Raw genomic sequence first — 15143 nt, 5'->3', positions numbered from 1 at the left:
GCGGATATGGCCCTGCGGATCTGCAGCAGTTTTCCAAGGGATGTACAGTACCATGTTATCCTATGCAAAACAAATACCGCCGTGCACATGCTGCGGAAAATTCCGTGCGGAAACGCAGCTGTAACCCCGTCTCATGTACAGCACCATGGAATTAATGGTGCTATATACATAGTAATAATAATAATAATAATAATAATAATAATAAATCATTGAAAAGTCACACTGAGCAAAGAAAAGAGCACACCGGGCTTGTCTAGCATTAAGGCATTTCATGGCGTCAATATACAGCAGATTTTTAGAATCCGTAAAGATCGTTAACTTATGTCTAGCCTACTCTAACCAATGTAACTATTCCTCTGCCGGACCAATCGACAACATCACTGGCATCACCAAATTCTCAAAGTAATCTCATGGTGTATTGAAGGCGGTTTTCAATTCTTCACGCCGCTGAACGTGTACGAGGTTATATGCTCCCCTCAGATCAAGCTTAGAAGAACATTTAGCTCTCGATAATTGACTAAAAAGGTCAGATATAACAGGCAAAGGATAAGGATTACAGATCAGGATCTTATTAATCTAAAAAAACTCCAGGCAAGAATGCAAACCTCCATCCTTTTTCTTGAAAAAGAAAAACCTCACAATGACCGGAGAGTTGGATGGATGGATGTGCCCGTTGGCTAGACCCTTTTGAATATACTCTTTCAATGCATCTCTTTTTGAATGAGAGAGGTTACACTGGCAAGACTTCGCATTTTGGCACTAGGTATGGACTTGATTGTGCAATCATACACTCTATGGGGAGGAAGAAATTCACACTCGGTCTTAGAAACATATTCTCAAAATCTTGAACGAACCCTGGAAGATGAAATCTCACAGAAGCCAAGGACTTCCATAGAAAAGTAGATGAGAAAAACGTCCCCAAGTCCTAATTTCACGAGTTTCCCAATCAATGATAGGATTGAGTTTAACCAACCAGGGCATACCTAAAAGTAGTATAACATGTATCAGTAAGCAGCAAAAAGAGGACTTAAAGATCCTCCAAAAAACTGAAAAACCAGCAGAAAAGAGGCATAGATATTTACCTGCCCAGGCTTCCTAACAAATGCACTAACAGGGTACAGTAGACCCACTTATCACAGGTGCAAAAATGCCAATGAGACAACAACTAAGTCTCATTGCGTTGATCCAGGGAGCTAGTCTGATTGCCGTATGTGGAGTCGTGAAGGAATTTTTTTCCCCAATGTGAAGCTTGCCGTTTGCCACATGAGTTTTTTTGCCTTCCTCTGGATCAACATGTTAGGGAAGGTTAGGATAGGATATGGTTGAACTAGATGGACTTAAAATCTTCCTTCAACCTTAATTACTGTTACTCGCAGCCTGCCAATCTATGGAGGGGGTGGTTGTTTGGCATATTAATGCCCAAAAAAGGTCTGTATGCGGCACTGTTCACACAGAGGAGATGCAGAGCATCTGGCTTACAGCCTATTGGTGACACCCATACTATTAGATTAGGCGGGCTGCCCAGTGCCATCCAAAACGCATCCCATGTGAACATATACCAGTTTACATAGCCAACTGGGCCCAACTGCAGTGAGGTATTAGCTGAGGTTTGCCTGTGTCTGCCAAAGAGGAGGAAGAAGTTATTGGCACAGCTTTAAATGTGTCTTTATCCCTCAGACGTCTCTCTAAATGGACTGCCAGAGACACTGTCTCCTCCATTGACACCGGGGAAGGGTCTTAAACAATCTTTGTTCTCATTAGAAAGACCCTGGCAAAACTGGCTGCAGGGAGCCGGGGCATTGCAGGATGTCTCCACTGCTTAACACCTGAATGGAGAGCAGAAATCTTACACTTTACAATTACTCTGAACCAACCTGCAAATCATGAACTCAGCAACTGCGGCTATCAGGATCGTCATAAATGAGCAGAAAAAGCGCAGGAAGAAAGCATCAACAGAAAAAAAACACTGGCAAAAAATAATACATAGTAATACATAGTAATATAGTTAGCAAGGCCAAAAAAGACATTAGTCCATCCAGTTCAGCCTATATTCCGTCAGAATAAATCCCCAGATCTACGTCCTTCTAAAGAACCTAATAACTGTAAGATACAATATTGTTACACTGCAGTAAGACATCCAGGCCTCTCTTGAACCCTTCGACTGAGTTCACCATCACCACCTCCTCAGGCAGGGAATTCCAGATTCTCACTGCCGTAACAGTAAAAAATCCTCATCTATGCTGGTGGAAAATCCTTCTCTCCTCCAGACGCAGAAAATGCCCCCTTGTGACCCTCATCTTCCTTGGTATAAGAGATTTGTATTGTCCCCTTATATACTTATACATGGTTATTAGATCGCCCCTCAGTTGTCTTTTTTCTAAAAAAAACTATTTGGTGTTCCTAGAGTTCTTTTGTGAAAGGATAATTTCAGATCCAGTCCAAAGACTCAAAGGAAGAAGTTTTTCAAAACCCCATTACTAAGTTTCATTTGACCCCAACTAATCAATAACTAAAGAGAAGCTGTACAGTTTCTTGAAATGAAAAGTTGATGTCAGAAGTAGGATTTGAACCCACACCTTCAGGGGAGACTGCGACCTGAACGCAGCACCTAAGGGTACCGTTACACCTAGCGATGCACCAGCGATCCCGACTAGCGATATGACGCGGTCAGGATCGCTGGTGCATCGCTAAGTGGTCGCTAGTGAGCTGCCACACAGGCAGATCTCACCAGCGACATCGCGGGGGACGGGGATCGCTACTTACCTGTCAGACGCGGCGATCCTGCGTCCTCCCGCCCGGCTCCACGCGTCGCTCGTCGGCGCCACAGGAAGCGCCGCAGGAAGTGACCGACGAGGAATGGTCCAGGAGCTTCTCGCGCGATCAGCGATAACCAGCGGGGGAGCCGGTCGGAGGTAAGTATCACATGTAGCGATATCGCTGCAACATCACAAAATCGGTGACTTTACAGCGATATTGCTAGCGATATCGCAGTGTGTAACGGGGGCTTTAGACAAGTTGGCAATCCTGACTTCTGGTTACCAAAGCCTGAGGATTCCCACTGAGAAGGGCATAACAACACCCACTCGTTGACCTTTATCTACTGAGTAAACAGGCCGCAGGCAAACAAACAGCTTAAATGATGAAAGAAAAAGACTAAAGCCCCATTTACATTTAGCGATGCACCAGCAATCCCCACCACGGTATGACGCGGTCAGGATCGCTCGTGCATTGCTAAATGGTCGCTAGTGAGCTGCCAAACAGGCAGATCTCACAGCGATGTAGCGATGCAGCAGCAGTCGTTACTTACCTTTCAGACGCGGCGATGATGACGTCGTCCCGCCCGCGTCCACGCGTCGCTCGTCGGCGCCAGCAGGAAGCCCAGCAAGAAGCCACCGAAGAGAAATGGATGTGGACTATCTCGCGCGATCAGTGATAACCAGCGGGGGAGCCGGTCGGAGGCAAGTATCACATGTAGCGATATCGCTAGCAATATCGCTGCTACGTCACAAAATCGGTGACGCTTTAGCGATATCGCTATGTGTAAAAGGCCCTTTACTTTGTTCTCTGTCAAAGCAATCTGGCAATTTTAACCTTGGCTTCAGAAGAAACTTTCTAAGGGCCGAACCACCAGCAATAGTGGAGAGAGTCATTTGCTGCTGTTGTTTGACAGCCGCTACCTCAAAGTATAGGGACTGTAGCTGCGTTGCCAAGGGATTTAGTTTATTTATTTTACTCATTTATATAGCGCCATTAATTCCACAGTGCTTTACAGACATTATTGGCACTGTCCCCGATGGGGCTGACAATCTACATTCCCTATCAGTATGTGTTTGGAATGTAGGAGGAAACCGGAGTACCTGGAGGAAACCCACGCAAACACGGTGAGAACATACAAACTCCTTGCAGATGTTGTCCTTGGGATCCACAAAAAAAGTCTTAGCACACAAAAAAATGGGATGGGCTTGTGATTACTATCATGTGTGCATAAAGATAACATTAAAATAAAGGATGTAACTATGAAAAAACTACACAAACCCCATTCGGTTCCTGTACAGACCAAATATCCAGTATTGCACACCCTAGCAGTACGACCTGGATAAACCCTCATGGAAAAGCTAGAGAAGACAACTCAGAACTGGATCCCTGAAAGGAATCGGGGTAGAGTGTAGAATAGAAAAAAAAAAAACAGTAGTATACTTATCTTGTTGGCCTAGATACTCATAAGTAGGACTAGAACTCCAAACAGAATCCACTAAAGACTATCACCAGCAGAGAAGACCAGCAGAGGGAAGGTTTAAATAGTAGCAACAGCAATGTGATAGGACAGGCTAGATAACAAATGAAAAAACAATCTGCTGTCCGAAATTATTGGAAAAAGGCAAAAGGTGATCAGCAACCGGAAAGTGACAGAACTTGCTGTGGCTCAGCAGACAGACGCCGATAGAAGAGCACAGGAAAGCCGGATCAAATGCCAAGGAATGACACATGCACAGCTTAGAGATGTATCACATCATCAAGGAAGATTGTGGACTATATCCGCGCTGCCAGACAATTTAGGATGCAAACAAGGTTAAAAGATAATGGTGGTTTATTCAACGCGTTTCTAAGTCATATATGAATAAACCACCATTATCTTTTAACCTTGTTTGCATCCTAAATTGTCTGGCAGCGTGGATATAGTCCACAATCTACCTTGATGATAGCTCCTATTAGGTCGCTGGCCGACCTGTGGATCTGCGGCAGCTGACATATAAGCCTTGACTCTACACCACCAGGTAAGCAGTTTTTGATCAAAATTGCACATTGTATAACGTGGGATAAAATTTGCGCTTCTTTGTTTTCCTACAGTTTGCACTACTAGAGATATATCAAGGCACAGGTGTAATGTTTTTATGTAGTTTATCACAATCCCGTTTGAAGTTACAGTAGTTGATTTTAAAAAGAGATTGAAAAGTCAGGATAAAGGGAAACTCTGTTGTTATTGTATAGAAATTCACACTCGGCCTCACTGCACATTCAATGTTGTCGATCATAAAAGCAAAGTTTGGCCAGAAAGACTGGACCTGGTCTTGTAGGGACCATATGAGCACATTCAGCAGCACAGAAGGGAGAGAAGGAAGATTCATCCAATAAGATATCAGGGAACTAGGAAGCCAACAGCGTCATTACCCTCCGCTTTCTCTTACAGGACCATCATAATGTTTTTCTTCAAGTGATTTCCTAATTTGTCAGCACATTCTACGTACACTGTCATTTGGCTTTGTAGTTTACAGATCTGGACAGGTAAGAGTCAGCGTCTCCTAGTCCGAGGGGGTAGGTGGATGTTCTAAGTTATAAGTTCTACAGAAAAAGGCTTTTACAATTTCACATAATAATTTGAACATTTTCGGATGGAGGAGAATGTTATGCTTCAGCGACAAAATGGTGATCACACGATTGTGATACGGCCGGACTACACCACTGATAAAGCAGCCACAGATGGTGATTGAGAAGAACCTGTGACTTCTCTGCATTTAGTGGTCACTACTCACCCGGGTAGTCATATGTAGGAATCTCCTCTTTACACCACACATCACCCCTCACATATGTCTCTGTAGTATTAATATGGGTCAGATCTTCACCCTGAAACAAATTTTGTAAAAGTCACAGAAAGATGGAGAAGTCACATCTATGATCAGCTCTAATCCTGCCATCTCCACCGTTCTCATTACACAAGTATAAAACATATAATACTGGTGGATAAAACAAGACTGAGCACAAGACCTTCACAGCCGTCTACACATCATAGGGGAGATCTCATGACACCTTCTCTCCATCTACCTGATCATCCTGAGGAACATTCGGATCTTCTTGTTTACAGTCCTGTGGAAGAAGAGGACGGGGACATCTCTCTGGTGTTGTCCTCTTACTGGATAGATCTGGAGGAAACACATACAGGGACTGAATTCATTCTTTACATACAGATAATTCTAGGCTGTGTGTATTTAGTCCTGTCAATTACCTGGTGATGTGAGGGGATGGGGAACCTCCATCATGACGTCCTTGGACACATCTTTGTGTTCTTTTAAATACTCCCACTCCTCCATGGAGAAATAGATGGCGACATCCTGACACCTTATGGGAACCTGACAGATACAATGATACCGTCACCCCCCATCCCTTCATTACTGTGTAATGTCCCAGCATTCCCAGCGGTGTCACCTCTCCAGTCAGCAGCTCAATCATCTTGTAGGTGATTTCTAGGATCTTCTGGTCATTGATGTTCTCATGTACCAGGGGGTGAGGTGTAGGCCCCTTTATTGGGCTCAGGGGTCTTCCCCATCCCTCAGACACAGGGTCCTGACAGCGCTCACTACAGGTCTTCTTCACTACTGTGTAATCCTGGTTATGGAGAGACACATTAATAAATCTCACTACAGACATTTCCAGAGTCCTCACCTCTCCAGTTCTGTATGTTATTCCCATACATAAGAATGATGTAATGTGACATCATCAGAATCTCTCACCTCTCCAGTAAGCCGGAAGAGGATCTCTAGGGTGAGGTGTAATATCCTCTCCGCCATCTTGTCTCTGTCCATATCCATCTTTAAAGGGTAATTGAGAAAAATTATCTTAATATAGAAGATCTTCACTAACAGGATCTGATATTGTAGGCACCTGAATAGGAACACGATGATCTTATGGAACATCATAAAGAATTCAATAACACAGGTACTGGAGATAATAAGGGGAAACATATGAGGAGATAGAATGTGTAGATGTTGTATTCTCTAGTCTTGTAAAGACTGGAACATAAGTTGAATTGCTGACTAAAACATCTCCTCCATGCTCACAATCGCTGGCTATGTTACTCACTGATTCGACAACTGATTGGCTGTAGGAATCTCACTTTCGTTAGGACTAACCAGGAAATACAGAGACTGGCGGGGACCCAAGCAGTAATGGTATTTTTATTAATTTACAACATTCAGTTTTTTCCCTGACATCTGCTAATAAAACATATTAAATTAAAAATGACTAAGTATGGAATGGACAAGGCAACTGTTAGGTGGATTCATAACTGGCTTAGTGATCGGACCCAAAGAGTGGTCGTAAATGGCTGCACATCCAGTTGGAAGAATGTCTCAAGTGGGGTACCACAGGGCTCTGTCCTGGGCCCTGTATTGTTCAACATCTTTATCAACGATTTAGATGAAGGAATTGAGGGTAAACTGATTATATTTGCTGATGACACAAAGCTAGGAGGGATAGCTAATACTAGAGAAGAGAGAGGGAGGATTCAAAAAGATTTAAATAAACTGGAGAAGTGGGCAGTAACTAACAGAATGGTTTTTAACAGGGAGAAATGCAAAGTACTACATCTGGGCAATAAAAATGAAAAAAGCATATACAGAATGGGAGGAATAGGGCTAAGTGACAGCACATGTGAAAAAGACTTGGGTATACTAATAGATCACAGACTGAATATGAGTCAACAGTGTGATGCAGCAGCAAAAAAGGCAAATGCAATTCTAGGATGTATTAACAGAAGCATACAGTCTAGATCACGTGAAGTCATTATTTCCCTCTACTCCTCTTTGGTCAGACCTCATCTGGAATATTGTGTCCAGTTTTGGGTACCACATTTTAAAAAAGACATCAACAAACTGGAGCAAGTTCAGAAAAGAGCGACCAGAATGGTGACCAGTCTGCAAACCCTGTCTTATGAGGAAAGGTTGCAGGATTTGGGATTGTTTAGTTTGCAAAAGAGAAGACTGAGAGGAGACTTAATAGCTGTCTACAAATATCTAAAGGGCTGTCACATTGTAGAAGGATCAACTTTATTCTCATTTGCACAAGGAAAGACTAGAAGCAATGGGATGAAACTGAATGGGAGGAGACACAGATTAGATATTAGAAAAAACTTTTTGACAGTTAGAGTGATCAATGAGTGGAACAGGCTGCCACGAGAAGTGGTGAGTTCACCTTCAATGGAAGTCTTCAAACAGAGGCTGGACAGACATCTGACTGGGATGATTTAGCGAATCCTGCTTTGAGCAGGGGGTTGGACCAGATGGCCCAGGAGGTCCCTTCCAACTTTACGATTCTATGATTCTATGATATATTTTAGGACATTCACACAATAAGTTCCTTCCTTGGAGTTTGCAGCTGAATACTCTGAGGCAGAGTCACTATCCACGGACAAGCCGTGAGACAGGGTAGTCATGAGATCTGAGGTCAGACGCAAGGAAGGCTCGCAGTACAGAGGGACAACACAAAGACGTGTCCAAATATCAGTTTGAGGTCAAATGCCCTGAGGGAATGTCAAGATATAGGGATAAGAGAAACAGATAGCCAGATGTCTAGTCCGAGGTAAGGTACTTGATGTCAAAGAGCGTGAAGAGCAAAAGGGATAACCCCTACGAATAGTCACGAGAAACCCAAGTAACGTCAACAAGATTAGTACACTGCTCAAAAAAATAAAGGGAACACTTAAACCACTGAATATAACTCCAAGTAAATCAAACTTCTGTTATCAAACTGTCCACTTAGGAAGCAACACTGATTGACAATTAATTTCACATGCTGCTGTGCACATGGAAGAGACAACAGATGGAAATTATTGTCAATTATCAAGACAAGGAGGAGTGGTTCTGCAGGTGGGGGGACCACAGACCACATCTCAGTACCAATGCTTTCTGGCTGTTTTGGTCACTTTTGAATGTTGGTTGTGCTTTCACACTCGTGGTAGCATGAGACGGACTCTACAACCCACACAAGTGGCTCAGGTACTGCAGCTCGTCCAGGATGGCACATCAATGCGAGCTGTGGCAAGAAGGTTTGCTGTGTCTGTCAGCGTAGTGTCCAGAGGCTGGAGGCGGTACCAGGAGACAGGCCAGTCCACCAGGAGAAGTGGAGGGGGCCGTAGGAGGGCAACAACCCAGCCTAAGAACCGCTACCTCAGCCTTTGTGCAAGAAGGAACAGGAGGAGCACTGACAGAGCCCTGCAAAATGATCTACTTGGAGTTATATTCTGTTGTTAAAGTGTTCCCTTTATTTTTTTGATCATTGTACTGTATATCAGAAAGAGCAAAGAGCACACATCATTGAGCAAAACTACAGACTACAATGGTCTGCTCATAGCTAGCAAATTAACAAGAATGGGAAACACCAGGAGGAAAGCACGCAGTCTAGACCAGATGGAGCAGGAGAGCTGTCAATCAAAATGCTGGCAGCCCAACACTCCCCAGCCTCAGGTTGGTCAACTGGGCAGTCACTCACAGCATCCATAGGTCACAGTGAGTGGTGAAAACATGACACATACGCTTCTCATAGACTCATCTTCCATAATGCTCTTATACATAGAACACCACAACAAAAACGGCGACAACCCTGGCACACCCTGCAAACACATTTCCTGCAGCGGTGCTCCAGGTGCGCAGAACGTCTGTGGAGAAAATCCAATTTACACGAAGATTTCATCCATTATAAGTTTATGCTTAGAACATACAATACTGCCCTTCACCTCTCAAAACAAACCTATTTCAACACCCTCATCACCTCACTGTCCAATAACCCTAAACGTCTCTTTGACACTTGTCATTCTCTACTCAACCCAAGAGTGCAGGCCCCAACCACGGAGCTTCGAGCTGACGATCTGGCCAATTACTTCAAAGAAAAAATTGACCAGATCCGACAGGAAATTATCTCCCAATCCCCTCATACCATGCACTGTCCTCCCTCCCCCACTGCATCTAGCTCACTCTCTTATTTTGAACCAGTCACAGAAGAAGTAAGCAGGCTCCTTGCATCTTCTCGCCCAACCACTTGCATCAGTGACCCATTTCCGTCACATCTCCTCCAGCCCCTTTCCCCTGCTGTCACCACTAACCTAACTAAAATATTTAACCTCTCTCTCTTCTGGTATCTTTTCCTCCTCATTTAAGCTTGCCATCATACATCCACTACTTAAAAAACCATCCCTCGACCAAAACTGTGCCGCTAACTATAGACCTGTCTCGAATCTTCCCTTCATCTCTAAACTCCTGGCACGCCTGGTCCACTCCCGTCTTATCCGCTATCTCTCTAATAACTCTCTTCTTGACCCTCTCCAATCCGGTTTCCGCTCTTTACACTCTACTGAAACTGCCCTCACTAAAGTCTCTAATGATCTACTAACAGCTAAATCAAATGGTCATTACTCCATGCTAATTCTCTTGGATCTCTCTGCAGCATTCGACACTGTGGATCATCAGCTCCTCCTCACTATGCTCCATTCCATTGGCCTCAAGGACACCGTTCTCTCCTGGTTCTCCTCCTATCTCTCTGACTGCTCCTTTGCTGTATCTTTTGCTGGTTCCTCCTCCTCTCATCTTCCCCTTACTGTTGGGGTTCCTCAAGGATCAGTCCTAGGCCCCCTCCTCTTCTCTTTGTACACTGCCCCTATTGGTCAAACAATCAGTAGATTTGGTTTCCAGTACCATCTCCATGCTGATGACACCCAATTATACGCTTCTTCTCCTGACATGACACCTGCCTTTTTAGAAAACACCAGCGATTGTCTAAACGCTGTGTCTAACATCATGTCCTCACTATATCTGAAACTGAACCTGTCAAAGACTGAACACCTTGTGTTTCCTCCCGCTACTAATGTACCTATACCCGACATTGCCATTTCCGTGTGTGGCTCCACTATTACTCCCCAGCAACATGCCCGCTGTCTTGGGGTCATACTTGACTCCGAGCTTTCCTTTGCCACCCACATCCGATCACTGGCTCGCTCTTGTCATCTGCATCTCAAAAACATTTCTAGAATTCGACCTTTTCTTACTTTTGACTCTGCAAAAACTCTTACTGTTTCTCTTATCCATTCTCGTCTGGACTATTGTAACTCTCTTCTAATAGGTCTCCCTCTTACCAAACTTTCCTCCCTCCAATCTGTCTTGAATGCTGCAGCCAGGATCATATTCCTCGCCAATCACTGTACCGATGCCTCTATCTTGTACCATATACAAAAATACTTGGCACTCAAAATCGGAGAAGCAATTTTTTCTTTATTGTGCATCCAGACAAAAACAGACTCATATCATATGAACGTTTTCGGTCCAACAATGGACCTTCATCAGAAAGGTCTTTTTGTTTCTTTAGAGTAGACTGTAAGAGATACAGTAGGGTAAAAGATACCCATCTATTCCAGAATTCAGTATAAACTTATTACCCTCACCCACAAAGCCCTCCATGGCTCAGCACCACCCTACATCTCCTCCCTTGTTTCAGTATACCACCCTACCCGCGCCCTCCGTTCTGCTGATGACCTGAGGTTAGCATCCTCAATAATCAGAACCTCCCACTCCCGTCTCCAAGACTTTACACGTGCTGCGCCAATTCTTTGGAATGCACTTCCCAGGTCAATACGATTAGTCCCCAATCCCCACAATTTTAAGCGTGCCCTGAAAACGCATTTATTCAGACTGGCCTATCGCCTCAACACATTAACCTAATCTATCCCTGTGTGGCACAGCCAAAAGTTTTACCATAACCAGGTTCCCCACATCATGTTCCCACATGCTTTATGCATCCATCAGCCCTCTGTGTCTGTACTGTTATACACTTAACATTATGGCTGGTCCATACAATCAGGGCAACTGTTACCACCCACCTTTTGTGTCTCCCCTTTTTCCCTCATAGACTGTAAGCTTGCGAGCAGGGCCCTCACTCCTCTTGGTATTTGTTATAATCTATGTGATTATTATGCTGTAATGTCTATTGTCTGTACAAATCCCCTCTGAAATGTAAAGTGCTGCGGAATATGTCGGCGCTATAGAAATAAAATGTATTATTATTATTATAATGCTAATTCTCGTCTCATTTACCGACACTGGAATCGGCATTAGCAATACTGCAGGAGATATTCATTACCCGTAGAATGTAAGTCCGCAAGGACAGGGTCCTCTCCCCTCTGTACCAGTCTGTCATCGTAAATTTGTTTACTGTTAACGATGTCTATAACTTTGTATGTAACCCCCCTTCTCATTTACAGCACCATGGAATTAATGGCGCTATATAAATAATAATAATTACATGGGACAGGAGAAATAACTACTTCATGATGAGGACGACATCTTCATCTTCTACTACGGCTCTAGAAACATATTTGGCCAGAGTCCGTCACTGACTCCATCCCCACCGGCCGTCTGTGGGAACATTATAGTGTGTGTTGGAACCAAGAAGGGGGCACCGTAAATCCAGCAAGTATCTGCCACATATTACTGCAAATTCCTGGAAGTCTCATCAATTATATCTACATTATTGTGATGGAGCGAAACTAGGAGAGAAATAATTGCATTTTGTGAGAACTTCTTTGGGCTTTTGTCCTCTCATCCTGCAATTGTCTGAATGGCTGTAATGAGGCGCCGGGAACCAGCTAAGCTGTTATGTCACTGTTCACACCACACAGAGACGCCAAAAGAGTCTCTTCAGTGCTGAAGGGGTTAATAACATGGATGACAAGTCCCAATAATGAGGAATCCCCAGCACCTACCTCCACCCGCAGAGCCGCACTCCACATATATGGCTGCTCTGTGCGCACAGGACCTGGGATGAGGTCACAGGAGGGGAGGAGTCAGGGGTCACATGATCAGGGGCCTCAGTGTATGCAGGACGCTGCTGTGCTGGTTGTCATGGTGCTGGATGAGGGGAAGTTTCTGTGTGGGGTCAGGAGGGGTTTACAGGGGGATGTAGCAGAGCCGTGTGTGTACGAGGTGTACGGAGCAGAGCCGTGTGTGTACGAGGTGTACGGAGCAGAGCCGTGTGTGTACGAGGTGTACGGAGCAGAGCCGCGTGTGTGCGGGGTGTACGGAGCGGAGCCGCGTGTGTATGAGGTGTACGGAGCGGAGCCGCGTGTGTACGAGGTGTACGAAGCGGAGCCGCGTGTGTACGAGGTGTACGGAGCGGGGCCGTGTGTGTACGAGGTGTACGGAGCAGAGCCGTGTGTGTACGAGGTGTACGGAGCAGAGCCGCGTGTGTACGAGGTGTACGGAGCAGAGCCGCATGTGTACGAGGTGTACGCAGCAGAGCCGTGTGTGTACGAGGTGTACGGAGCGGAGCAGAGTGTGTGTACGAGGTGTACGGAGCAGAGCCGTGTGTGTACGAGGTGTACGGAGCGGAGCCATGTGTGTACGAGGTGTACGGAGCAGAGCCATGTGTGTACGGGGTGTACGGAGCAGAGCCGTGTGTGTACGAGGTGTAAGGAGCGGAGCCGTGTGTGTACAGGGTGTACAGAGCAGAGCCGTGTGTGTACGAGGTGTACGGAGTGGAGCCGTGTGTGTACGAGGTGTACGGAGCAGAGCCGCATGTGTACAAGGTGTAAGGTGCGGAGCCCCGTGTGTACGAGGTGTACAGAGAGGAGCCGCGTGTGTAAGAGGTGTACGGAGCAGAGCCGTGTGTGTACGAGGTGTACGGAGCAGAGCTCCATGTGTACAAGGTGTACGGAGCGGAGTCTTCTGTGTACAAGGTGTACAGAGTGGAGCCGCGTGTGTACGAGGTGTACGGAGCGGAGCTGTGTGTGCGAGGTGCACGGAGTGGAGCCGCATGTGTATGAGGTGTACGGAGTTGAGCCGTGTGTGTACAAAGCAGAGCCGCATGTGTACAAGGTGTAAGGTGCGGATCCCCGTGTGTACGAGGTGTACAGAGCGGAGCCGCGTGTGTAAGAGGTGTACGGAGCAGAGCCGTGTGTTTACGAGGTGTACGGAGCAGAGCTCCATGTGTACAAGGTGTACGGAGCGGAGTCTTCTGTGTACAAGGTGTACAGAGTGGAGCCGTGTGTGTACGAGGTGTACAGAGCGGAGCCGCGTGTGTACGATGTGTACGGAGCGGAGCCGTGTGTATGAGGTGTACGGAGCGGCGCTGCCTTTGTGCAAGGTGTACGGAGTGGAGCCACGTGTGTACAAGGTGTACAGAGCATAGCCGCGTGTGTACGATGTGTACGGAGCAGAGCCGTGAGTACGAGGTGTATGGAGCGGAGCCGTGTGTACGAGGTGTACGGAGCGGAACTGCATGTGTACAAGGTGTACAAGTCCCATCGGGCTATGCCTGCTACAATGACAGTGATTGACACATTAGCCAATGATGGGACAGTAGTACTCCCATCATCCGGCTAATGTGTTGAATGCAAAAAAAAAAAGAAACATACATACTACATACTGTACATACTACACATATACAACATTCATACAACATACATACATACTACGTACTACATACATACTTCATATATTCTACATTCATACAACATACATACTTCATATATACTACATTCATACAACATACATACATACTACATGCATACTACATATATACTACATTCATACATACATACAGTACATACTACATACATACTACATACATAGAACATACATAAAACATGCTACAGACATACAACATACTACATACATACTACGTACAATACATTCATACATTCATACATATAGACATACAGTACATTTAACATAGTGTACATACTCACCATCATTTGTCACTTTGATCCCCGAAGCTAATGTCATCTGTAAAAAATATTAAAATAACAAACAACCGATAAACTCCCTGATCCGCAGAAATCCACGAGTGTCCCACGACGATCTCCCGTGGAGAACAGCAGCATCAGCTGATGCGACCGCTCTCTAGGGGCCCCAGGAATACAATGACGGGAGGTAGGTATCCTTCCGCACTGTATTCCTCCGCCACTGTAAAAGAAATAGTCCCTAGTCTCACTTTTGGCATTGCTGTGTGAGAAAGTTCCCACGCAGCTTTTGCCATAAAGTGAGACCAGTGAACTATAGTAACCTCTCAGTGATGCACTGCAGGAGATCGTCATGGGACACTCGTGGATTTCTGCGGATCAGGGAGTTTATCGGTTGTTTGTTATTTTAATATTTTTTACCGTGAGATGACACTGGCTTCAGGGATCAAAGTGACAAGTGATGGTGAGTATGTACTTTATGTTATATGTACTGTATGTCTATATGTATGTATTGTATGAATGTATTGTATGCAGTATGTATGGTGTATGTAGTATGTATGTATGTATGCTGTATGAATGTAGTATATATGTAGTATGTAGTATGTATGTATGCTGTATGAATGTAGTATATATGTAGTATGTATGC

The 15143-nt window shown here is 45.0% G+C and overlaps 1 pseudogene; it reads right to left on the bottom strand.

Annotated features, from left to right (window-relative positions):
* Nucleotides 1-15143, bottom strand: part of LOC141055963 (uncharacterized) — a 231667-nt pseudogene that overhangs the window by 101447 nt on the left and 115077 nt on the right.

This window comes from Dendrobates tinctorius, unplaced genomic scaffold (genome assembly GCF_039654945.1).
Source record: "Dendrobates tinctorius isolate UK_male_01 unplaced genomic scaffold, ASM3965494v1 ptg000192l, whole genome shotgun sequence".
Classification (NCBI taxonomy): domain Eukaryota; kingdom Metazoa; phylum Chordata; class Amphibia; order Anura; family Dendrobatidae; genus Dendrobates; species Dendrobates tinctorius.
The sequence above is the reverse complement of the archived record's forward strand: the minus strand, read 5'-3'. Positions and strand labels throughout refer to the sequence as shown.